This window comes from Ambystoma mexicanum, chromosome 5p, assembly GCF_040938575.1.
Source record: "Ambystoma mexicanum isolate Mex_15411 chromosome 5p, UKY_AmexF1_1, whole genome shotgun sequence".
In the NCBI taxonomy this organism is placed as follows: domain Eukaryota; kingdom Metazoa; phylum Chordata; class Amphibia; order Caudata; family Ambystomatidae; genus Ambystoma; species Ambystoma mexicanum.
Genome location: NC_090930.1, coordinates 661,385,254 through 661,397,557, shown reverse-complemented (window position 1 = coordinate 661,397,557; position 12,304 = coordinate 661,385,254). Strand labels below are relative to the sequence as shown.

The 12,304-nt window shown below is 45.1% G+C and overlaps 1 protein-coding gene across 5 annotated transcripts in view; it reads left to right on the top strand.

The window, feature by feature from the left end:
* Positions 1 to 12,304, top strand: part of BTK (Bruton tyrosine kinase) — an 805,015-nt gene that overhangs the window by 300,674 nt on the left and 492,037 nt on the right. For 3 of the 5 annotated variants that reach the window (XM_069613031.1, XM_069613034.1, XM_069613030.1), the window contains exon 2: positions 7,141 to 7,274. The exons of the other annotated variants lie outside the window; for them this stretch is intronic. The gene's annotated coding sequence lies outside the window, so the exon portion shown is untranslated. The remainder of the gene's footprint in view (positions 1 to 7,140; positions 7,275 to 12,304) is intronic. 5 annotated transcript variants of the gene reach the window in all.

Below are 12,304 nucleotides of genomic sequence, written 5' to 3'. Positions count from 1 at the left end.
ACTCACGCATCCACAGTACAACTTCCTCCTCCACACTACTACTCCTCCGCCCCATCTTCTGCTCACACACACTCCTTTCACTCACACAAGCCCCACGGTCATAGTCACTCCCTAAACTCTCTCACCTGAACACACTTGCCACTCTTTCATGCACATTCACAATGCAGTACCACTTGCATTCACTAATACACCAATTAATGAAAAATGGCCCCAACACTCCACTACTCTGTCCTTACTCTTGCTTACTCTTGCTAGCCTCCTTCTCCTCTAACCTCACCTGAATAACCCACAACTTCCTGTTTCCTAAGGTCTCTTTTGAGCCCCTCCCGTGGTCTGGTTGGTTGTCTGGCACTGGCCAATTTGGCCATGTCTTCCCTGCCTGGAATTGTTCAATATAGAGACGATTTTAAATATAGTTTTAGGCCCCACCCACTTTCCTCACCCTGATCCACCATGGAATGGTGATGGCAGCGTGCGGCATGCAATGTCCAAGTTCATGTTAGGAGGCCTTGGTCTGGGCGCTGTCAGAGACTGGATATGTGGGAGCAAGAAGTGCATCAGAAACCAGGTGCTCAAAGTTTAAAGATGTGTATTAGGGACTGTATACAAGGGTGGGCCAACTTAAATATAAACAGGGCTGATGGGTGCATGTGCTTCTAAAGTCTACAGGACTAATCTGTCTCCCATAGGAAGGTGCAGTACTAAAACGGTTCTGCGCATGCCATTGCAGGCATTGTAGTTCCACAACATAAACAGATTGGCAATGCATAGCTATAGTCCCGGGGTGAAACGTGCATACGTGTTGTGTTCAGCATGACTGTGCCTTAGACTGCACCATAATGCACTCTAACAAAAATGTGTCTTGCACTATATGGGTTCTCTAGATGGATGGGGGAGGACATGACATCAGTCTTCAAAAGGATTGCAAAATAAAAAATGTCCCATTGACACTATGTACATCCCAGTAACAATGAATAGGGTTTACTGAATCAGCTGTTGCCACAAGTCTGTACACTGGGTCATCATGCATGACATTGTGCCAGGCAGGGAATGGGTGTGGAGAGCGGAGAACAGACCAGATGGTAAGTGGTCAGTATGTGCTACTTTACTGTTGGTGATCTCTACTTGACCAGGCTCCAGTTACAATTCAGCTAATTATTAATATTTTGTTTGTAAAAACAAAAACAACATCAGAAAAACAACATCAGTTGTCAAAGGGCTAATACTATCACCTGAGTGCACATGGTCCCTCGGCTAACCAAGCTACAAAGCAACTTGCTGCCAGAGGTATACATAAGCTTCAACCCCACAGTGTATACGTTTTTGTGCTACTACTTTGCTTGTCAAGAGGTAAACAATAGCAACAAAAATGCAAAACAAAAGGCAATTGAAAAAGGCATTGGCAGAGGTGAAATTTAACCCCATCTCTGCCCTCCTTTTTGTAGGTGAGAGTTTCAACTAGTTCACTGCTAACACTGTAGCCTCAAAGCCCATAGGAGCATATATCACATGAACACTCTGGAGCACGTAATGGCACATCCCTATGTGCTTGGCCAACATCTTGCACCTGGGCAGCCCAGTTGCTACACATTGTGGAGAGAGTGGAATTATGGCATTAGTTTGCCTTTAGGATTAGTGGCAATGGACAAAAAGAATCAAATCAGCCAGAGGTTACTCACCAGATTAACTGGCCTCGTGTCGGGGAGAAAGGTGCAATGCATGGTCGACACATTTTGTATATATTTCTGTGGTCACACCTTATACTTGTGACTTGTATTGGCTGACAGAGGAGGCACTCTAAAGTGGAACAATATGTTAAAAATAAACTTGTATAGCACATGAAGATTGGTATTGACCTCCCCTCATCCAATCAGAATGTTCAAGGTGTAGTCAATAACTACTGATTTTGACTGCATTCTGAACCATCTGTCTTCAAAAATAAACAGCGAAACAACAATGCAATTTCCAGGCAATAATGTACTTAACAAGACATGTGCTCTCTCTGAGGAGCTTATTTTCTACAACAGCCTATTAACGCAACAACAAGAAAGCTAAAACACAGGAAAATGCTTTTACTTTCTTAAAGAGAAATCTTTTACCTTTTACCTAGTGCGTACTCATAGCAAGTCTGTTCCAGTATAACCAAGTTTTCTATTTAAATACTACAAAATAAAAAACACGTAATATACTAACTTAGTTTAGTTTGTCTATTTACTTGACTCACTATACGAACCCTGGGTGGGTGGGTGAAAGAATCATTCATATTGGCCAATTTGCCAGCTTTTACTCAGTGTAGTGTACTAACAGTGCTTCACACTCCTCTAGTGGTCCAACAAAAAATTACATTTTCCTACCAATACGTTTGTGGATTTGTGGTGAGGCGAAGCATTGGCATATGGAAGTTGAAGGCATATGAGAGGTGGCAAAGGCGTCTGAGAGGCCAAGGTGAGGCGTTTGGGCGGTGAATGGTCCTGAGAGGTGAAGGCAGGTAGCATTCCAGAAGTTTCCAAATTGTTGCATTTCTGTTACTCTCTTACGAATAGTGTTAAAGTGTTATTTCACGAGTTGCTGTGTGAACAAGCCATCCTTGCTGCTAAAAATTATTCTGTCAATGAAATTGGTAATCAGATTCAGGACATGCTGCCAGGTACAGTTATTGAGTACAACTCAATCAATAGGGTGATGGATACCGACAAAGCCGTAAACTATCCAGCAGAATTCCTCAACTCACTCGACCCCCCGGGAATGCCACCACATCACCTTCGACTAAAAGTTTGGTCACCCATCATGCTGCTTCGCAATCTCGACCCACCTATGTATGCTGTGCAATGGCACAAGGCTTTGTGTCATAAAATTGCTGCCCAACGTACTTGCAGCGACAATGTTGACTGGGAAGGGAAAAGGCAAAGATGTAGTCACCCCAACCATTCCACTCATTCCAACACACATGACGTTCAGTTTCACACGCCTACAGTTCCCGGTCAGGCTTTCATTCAGTATCATGATCAACAAGGCACAGGGCCAGTCCATCAAGTGCATGATTCTCCCATGGGCAGTTATATGTCGCGTGTTCTAGAGTTGGTTCCCCGAATCAGTTGTATTTCTTTGCTCCAACTGACAAAACAAAAAACGTTCTTAATAAACAAGCCTTGCAATGAACACTTACTTTTGTAATATCAAACTTTAGGTTCATTGTTGTCGGCACCGTCGGCATCATGTCACCCATCATGCTGCTCAGGAACCTCCATGTTGTTTTCACGTACAGTTCTACGTTTCAGAATTCGTTTTTAAGAATAACAAAAAAATGGTGTTGTGTTGTGTAGTCTTTATAGAAAAACATGTTTAATGTATTAAATAATTTGAAAAGGCTATCCGAAAAGCTACCTTAAGGGATTTCTAACAAATAGTACCTATGAGGAAATGAAATCCCGGGCAACACCGCGTATATCATCTAGTTTACTATAAATAAACAAGAATTATATTTTTGTCATGTTATATTTCATGTTTTTTAAACTTAAATTTTCCCCATGGAAGTTATAAGACCCCAAGTAAAAAAACAATACAATAATAAAAACAATTTATATTTTTACTTGACAAGTTTTTTCGTGTTTGTGATTGGTCATGGGTTCTAATTGCTTTATACACTTCACCTTAGGGCCGTACTGGTGTTATGGGCCCTCATACCTCATTGAAGGCTGGAGTGCTCTGTCTTCAGGGCCCAAAACTCCAAGTACGGCCCTAGTGCTAGGTCTATGAAGCTATATTATGTCCAGGGGAAATGACGTGGCACTCCCCCATTGGCCAATTTCCAGGCTATACGAGCTGGTATGGCATTGAACTTCCATATAGCCCAAAGATGAGCCAATGGGGGAAGGCCTTCACATTTCCCCAGGAATGCTGCACTGACAGCATGGCCCTCAACACAGCACTCCCTCTTCATGGGAACACTGCGCTGACAGCCATGCTGCCAGCAGTGCATGGCTCTCAGCACGACACGCCTGTGATTAGAGGGAGCATCACGCTGTTAGCGGCATATGACTTTAAGTGCAGTGCTCTCTCTCATCACAGGAACGCCATGTTGAGCGTCAGGCAAGCCTGGTTGTCAGCACGGCATTCCCCCTTCACTGGAGTACCACGCTGAAAGCCATGCTGTCAGCGCTGCTCTCCGCCCTCCCCAGTCTGCACCTGACAGCGAAAAGTGACCCGCATCCTCTCCTCACTCCTTACCTTCTTTGGGAGGGTGCAGAGACCCTCCTCCCAACACCTCTCTCATCCTACCAGGGCCACATATCATAGATGCAGCCCGGGCATGTAAAATCAACTGCCCCCCGCCAACAACTTACCTTGTTAAGGTGATTGGGGGAGCAGATGGCAACTCTCCTGTTGCCTGCAGCCTTCACCAGGCAGCAGCTTGCAGATGCGGCCCTTTTGCTAATTAAGCCATGCCCCTTCCTATTCATCATATTGCGACATGGTTGCTTGGAACTAGTCAGTTCCCAACAAACACTCCAGGAAAATTTCCTTTTTTTCTCAATTTATTTTAGGGACATATTCGCTGTATAGACCACGCTATCAGGCCGTACCAGGAAGTATGGGACCTGAAGACCTCATTAAACACCCTGAATGGGCTCAGGCCTTTAACTTGGTCTTCTAACTCCCCTTACTGCCATTGGGTTACGTCTATAAATCTTAATTAAAGTAAGGCTTTTACTTCACCATGAAAGCTCCAAATCTGTAATGCTATTACCAGTATGTGCTAATAGCTTACAGCTCTTGGGAGCGGTCATTATTAGTTGGGATAATGACCTTGTCCCGACCTATGAGCCTCGGCTTCAGCTCAGGCCATAACTTGTTTGTGGGTCATTGTTCCACGATAATGACCCCTCCCTCGGTCAATAAGGTTATATTAACAAAAGGATATACTTTTTCGATGCAAGATGTCCATGTGAGATGCACAAACGATTGTCTGTGGGTAATAATAATTGCTGAATCAAACTAACAGCAGACTTTGCTTTAAATGTTTTGCCTTGATTGCACTTCATTTGCCATTTATAACAGTGATGATTTTGTAACACGAAGCCATGTACCATCAGCAATTGAATAACAAAAATATATTATAAAGTGAGGTCATATGGTATGATATGATATTTTATTTATATTGCGCTCATACACACGTGTTCCAGAGCGCGACCAGACAAGGGAGGGGAAAACAAGGGAGAACAAAACAATGATCTTACTAGGCCCCAGTGACATTGAGAACGCGCAAGTGCATGGGAGAGGGGGATGGGAGAAGAGTATGGGTGGGGGGAGAAGTGGAAAGTGCGAAGCAAAGGAGAAAACAGATACATAATAAATAAATAAATAAATGACAACAAACAGTGGTAGTGCAGCCAGCAAGCGGCAAGTGCTGCGTTTAAGTCATCAGACAGGGTATGTCATATAAGTGCAGGAAGCCACGAGTATGCCAGTGCTCCAGATTGGCAGATATCGGAATGCCGTTGCATTGGATGGGCTGGCGGCTCTCACATCCGTCACATGTATTCGCAACCTGGAGAAGGCGCATTGTCAAGCGTGCAGGTTAGCATGACCCTTCAAAGCAGGTCTGGTCACCACAGCACGCATGTTCTAATGCTGTGCTCCCAAGTCTGTCTCACTCCAGAGTGAGGGAAGCAAAAGTAAGCTTTAATGCTGCCAAATGAAGAAGGTCGGCCAGTGGGTTTATTTTCATACGGCTTCTCTGACTAGGGCAAAAATAAAAACAAATCCAAAAGGATTGCACAGTGGCTTTGCTATGTTCTTTCCACCTACTCTGTGTGTGGCTGAATGTCCTGAGTTCAACTGCGGTGAGTGTTACATGAATAAGCTCACGGTGTGTTTGGTTAGTGGCTGCCCCCCTGCTTGTATGGTGTGGGCTAGTTTCTCGGTTTCATGATCTCGGCCCTTGTGTGTTTCCTGTTTGTTGTGGCCGGCAGGTGTGGTTTGGTGGTATCCTTCCTACTCTTTGTGTCCTGCGCTGTAGTTGATGCTGAGGTACCCCCTGTGGTTATGACAGTGTTCACTTACTTGATGTCAGTCGAGCCAATCAGTGCTTCGGCTCTTTCCCTTCCCTGCTGAGCACATTTGCAGCCGTCAGCAGCTTTTGTTAGTTTTCAAAGTCTATTGCTCGACTAAAAACTGCTCGAATTTATTTTGCTGTGTTGATTTCCTCGAATTTCACCACCAACATGTAGATGGTGGGTTAGGGGCAGGCAAAATTGGTGGGATCGGGGGCGGTGGAGTGGAGAGGGCTAATGTGTGGACTTGGTTGTCTACCCCGCATTCTGTGGTAAACTATGTGCGTGCATGGGCCTGCATTGTTTTGAGGTATTCTATTTTGAAACGTAACCTGTGAAATATCAATTATAATATAATGTGCTGTTTTGCCTACTGTAGTTAAAAATCTACTTTTCCGCAATTTTATAGTACTTATATGTTATGAATTGCAATTTCTGGCATTGGTGAATTAAGGAAGATTCCAACTTTTTTTGTTTGCTAGAGATTGTTATGAAACCTATTTCCCTCTTACATATGGCAGAGTAGTTGCCCAGGGGATAGCAACAAAAAAAAGTGGTACTGACTATACTAGCTAACTGCTGCCCTCGATAGTTTTCATTGATCAGAAGTAGCTCTCATTGCTTTTAGTAACAGTTTTTAGTCTCAGGAGGGCAGCTCAGCGGAAACACGATTGCCATGGAAGCAAGACGACGTGGAGCAACACAGGTTCGATCACTGGGTCCGCGCTTAGAAACCTTTGGGTATTAAGTGTGTCATAAATAACCAATTACAATTTACTCGGAGGTATTCAAGTCCAAAAATGAGTGGTCCTCTCTTCAATTGTACACTATTGTGAGTATTTTGTTGCCTTAGTTTAGCTGCCTTGATGCCGAAATCATCAGATATTAGGATCTTAAGTTGAGCTCTCAAGCAGGCATGACACCATGAATGTGTTTGTGAGACCATGAATGTGTTCTACACATTCGTTTGTTGTAGTTGTGTGGTTGGACACATTCCAATGGGAGTTCTGTGATGGACACTTTTGCTGCATGAGGACTGGATAATGTTGTGCCGACGCTGCTCATGGAAGCTCTCTTTGATATTTAGGACTCTCTGGAGCTCTTAGGCAGAAGATCCAGGGCACGTGTCTCGCACCACAGCATTTACTCAAGACCCTACATGCCTGCGAATCTGCTACACCTTTTCTCCAGGAGCAGTGCTTGTTTCCTGCAAGGCTGACGGTAAGTTTCATCGGATGGTGCTGGTGTTTCATCTGATGGTGCTGGTGTTTCATCTGATGGTGCTGGTGTTTCATCGGATGGTGCTGGTGTTTCATCTGATGGTGCTGGTGTTTCATCGGATGGTGCTGGTGTTTCGGATGGTGCTGGTGTTTCATCTGATGGTGCTGGTGTTTCATCTGATGGTGCTGGTGTTTCATCGGATGGTGCTGGTGTTTCGGATGGTGCTGGTGTTTCATCTGATGGTGCTGGTGTTTCATCGGATGGTGCTGGTGTTTCATCGGATGGTGCTGGTGTTTCATCTGATGGTGCTGGTGTTTCATCGGATGGTGCTGGTGTTTCGGATGGTGCTGGTGTTTCATCTGATGGTGCTGGTGTTTCATCGGATGGTGCTGGTGTTTCATCGGATGGTGCTGGTGTTTCATCGGATGGTGCTGGTGTTTCATCTGATGGTGCTGGTGTTTCATCTGATGGTGCTGGTGGAGTGGCTGAAAATTCCCTGCCACCTTTGTTTGAAGCACACCTCAAGTAAATGCAAGTTTAGCTCTGTGTGCCCACAAACATCGGTTTGAGGGGTTCATTTAATGATTACCGACCTGCTAATGTAATCAATAACTAATATGATATAAATCACTTGATGGTGCTTTAAACTGCACTGACTTTGCCAAGCTCAATTCAAAGAAGAACATGTTTACTAGACTTGTTGATGTTGGCAGGCAATTCACTGTGAATGTTCCATAAGAATTGCAGTACAGTGTGATGTGAAAGAACCTGGGATACTTAACATGATATGTGTAGTCTACCCTTCAGTGAATGTGTGCTTTATTGGGTTGAAGAAGTACTCCTCTGTGCCCTCTTCCCTGGCTGCAATGGCGGATACTCATCCAGCCACTCAGTATCACCAGGGGAGGACTTCAAACTTTGGGAACAACACAAAGACACAGAATGAGATTGCTCCGCTAAGAGGTAGGACTAGACAAGTATGGTGGGAGGGACGCGGAGAAGGCAATGGCACTCTGGAACGCTCAAATAAACGATTCTACAGTCCATTCCTTTCTTTCCAGGATGGAAAATACCTGAACCGAAACAAATAGGACCGGATCCTCAACACTTTTTTGGCACAGGTGAGAAGCTGCGCTACCGCACCTCCTCACGTGCACCAATAAAAGGAGCAGTGCAATTCACAAAGGTCATCTGAATATATGCATCCTAAGGGCTCTCATTCAGAGGCCCTTTTCCCCCATTTTGTGCAAATAAGGGGGTGTTTCAAGGGCATTTAAAAGTGCATTTCGGATTCACAAAAGGGCTGCGCTTTCAAATGCCCTGAAATGAGGGTCACCCCCCTGCGTCTTTTGAATCAACCCCAGGGGGAGACGCGAATCATGACAGGGTAATTTCTGACCAAGTCGTTACAATTTGTTCAAGTGTGTCAGCCGCAGTTTAAACGATGGCTGTCACACTTGCATTTACATCCCCCAAAGAGGGATGGGCATGTTTTTTTTTCCAAAGGTATTTCACTGAGGCGGGTGCTTTACCAGCCTGTCTTGGTGAAATGCGCTCCCAGCAACCATTATGTGCCTGGGACAGGGCTGTCAGACGATGTGGTGAGGCCCGGGGCAAAACATTTGGTGAGGCCCCCTTACAATTATTTGCACTCGGCCAGCGGCGGCACGTCCGCAAACAGGAGACTCGAGAAATCTACCCTTGAGTTTGTGTGCAGGATCCCAAATATGGTTTATTACTACAACTGCAAAGCAACTACAGCAAAGTTAGATTGCTCTACTGAAGAAAGGTTCATGCCAGACTAACTTTTTTATGTTATGAATAAATATATATATAAGATGGCATGAGCTCTCCACTGCGCCACCTCCAATTCTCTGAGGGTCAGTCACTTTTCCAAGAAAAGAGTTGAGGGCAGATCTCTTTCTTCGGCTGGGGCCTCCCTCTGGAAACAGCCTCCCTGACTCGCTGAAACTTGAGGAGAACCATCTTCGGTTCCAAAAGCACCTCAAGACGTATTTATTTGCTTCTGCCTTCTCTCTTCCTCTCCCTTGCTGATCACCTGCCTGATCCATGCACTGGTCACCTGGTCAAGCTCTGAATTCGGGCCCAGGTCCCTGCCTGTCCTGTTGCAATCCCGCACTGCCTCTTGGCTCCCCTGCACTTGTGGTCTGTATCTGTAATCCTACAGTCCCCGCTCTTGCTCTTATTCTCCACCCGTTGGCTGCACTTGTGAGTACCCACACTTGCCACCCGTTGGCTGCACTCTTGTTTCTCCTTTGTTACTGCACTTCTGCATCCTACTCCACCCTTGGCACTTCTCCCCTCCCCCCTTGCCTGCTCTTGCGCAATCTGAATGACACAAGGCCTAGTAAGATCTGTGTTTTGTCCTCCTCTTTTGTTTCTGTCTCCTTGCCTTGTCACACCTAGAAACACTTGTGTACAGGCACGTTATAAATGCCATATCATATAAATAAAGAGCCATATCAGATCATTAAGAAGCACCCTGCCCCTGTGTGCGCATTAAAACACACATCATACACAGTGACAAATGATGTACAGTGGAGGCTGGTACATTTCTGAATTTAAGAGGCTTAAATGTTTGTGCCAATTAGGCAGGATCAACAGAGCACAGTGAGGGAGCCCAAACCAAACAAGGGTTGCTTGAGGGGGGTTCTCACTCCCAAGAACATTTTTGAAAGATTGGGTTAAAAGTATGCATTTTACAGCACTTTCTTTGCAAAATTGGGTAGAAATCCATACAGTTTGCATTTGGTTGTGTATGGAAGCACATGGAAATTCCCAATAGTTGCAAATCTCAAATTGTGCATAGGAACATTCTCCATTACATTTCATGCCACCTTTCCACGCGAGATATGCTAGTAAAAAAATATATTCATGCTGGTTGTTCTAATTATGTCGATGCAGGCTGCATCAATATTTGCCATTATTACAATGTACGGACTCCCAGCCAGTAAAAATGCCATGCCACAGAAAGTATATCCAGGCTGACTGTGTGCCATAAGTGTTATTACTAGCTAGATTGACCTACATTCAATGTGGGCCAATTTAGCCAAGTAGCATGTTTGCTTTAACCTTGATGTATAGTCCTCTGCATCAAGGGTAAAGGAAAAAGAGCACTGGCAATGCTAACAGTTTGGGCATTTGTGTAGGCATGGGAAAGGCACTTCTGTATTGGTATTAGCTGGCCATTGATAGTGCCAATGCAAAATGGTGGGAGTACCTGAGCAGCCAATAGTGCCTGGTAAATGCCTAATACGTATACAAATGCCAAAACTGTTGGCTTTGCCAATGCTTATTTTTAAAAGAACTTCAGCGAAAGACACGCAGGGTGTTTTTAAATTGAGTGGCCAAAGGCAGACCTGATTAAGACATTTCTATTACACCAGCTACGTGTTTACAACTCCAATGAAGTCATGAACTCTCAGAAGACTCCTTTGAGGAAACACTTGCAGGCCCATTGAGGGCTAAGTTTGATGGCAAGGCATGTTTAACGTTAGCTCAAAGAGTTCCAATGGCCATGAGAAGTCACTTCACTGTTAGCACCTGCATTCATACCCATACATTTTTAGGTAATTTAAATCGTGATGTGGGATTAGCACTTGCATGCTAGGGGAGTGATTAGAAGGGAAGTGGTGACATGAGACATCTCATTCCCACAGCAGTCCTTAAGTGTGACGTTTCAGAAATGAAGGCAAGAGGTAGCTGCTTGTAACATTGAAGCTTCACCAGAATAGTCTCATTCAAAATGTGGAAAGATGTTAGGTGCCCCCACACAAGGAAGTTTGCCCCTTCCTCACAGCCTCTGATGTTAGCGCCTCTCCCAACATTTGAAGTGTTAGTCCCCTTTCTGCCCTGACATTTTAGCCTAGGTGCACCTCTGATGCCATGAACCCACCCCTTAATGAAGTGGCCCCCAGGGCGGCTACATTTAGGGGTGGTGCTGAACACACACTCACAAAAAACACTTTCACCCATGCATTCATCCACCAGTTACTCAACTCCATACATGCATGTATAATAAACCCAAACACAGCATTGACACAAACACCAACATGCACGAATGCATTCATACATACACATATACATACTAATTTAATTTAAATACACATATACACTTGCAATTTAAAATAAAAAACACTTACCTTCATGCACCCTTAAAAAGCATCCACGCAGCCGACACGTAGACATGCTGCCTGACAAGAGAGAACTCCTCTCCTGTCAGTCAGCGTGGTCGTGCTGAGCAACGTGAACACACTGATTGACAAGAGAGAACTCCTCCTGTCAGTGTGGTCATGCTGAGCAATGTGAACACACTGACTGACGAGAGAACTCCTCTCCCATCAGTCAGCGTGGTCACGCTGAGCAACGTGAACTCACTGACTGACAAGAGAGAACTCCTCTTGCATCAGTCAGTGTGATCACGCTGACAACATGAACACACTGACTGACAAGAGAGAACTCCTCTCCTGTCAGTCAGCGTGGTCATGCTGAGCAACGTGAACACACTGACTGACAAGAGAACTCCTCTCCCATCAGTCAGCGTGATCACGCTGACAACATGAACACACTGACTGACAAGAGAGAACTCCTCTCCTGTCAGTCAGCGTGGTCATGCTGAGCAACGTGAACACACTGACTGACAAGAGAGAACTCCTCTCCCATCAGTCAGCGTGATCACACTGACAACGTGAACACACTGACTGACAAGAGAGAACTCCTCTCCCATCAATCACTGTGGTCACGCTGAGCAACGTGAACACACTGACTGACAAGTGAGAACTCCTCTCCCATCAGTCAGTGTGGTCATGCTGAGCAACGTGAACACACTGACTGACAGGAGAGGAGTCCTTTCTTGTCATTCAGCCTGTCCACGTTGTCAGCTGAATGACGGGAGGCAGCAGAGCCCACTTCTGAGCCCTGCTGTCTCCCATTATTTTGGTGTTTGTTGCGGAGCCAAACGGCTTCGCAACAAACAGCAAAATCATTGCAGGGGCAGAGAGCAGACAGCA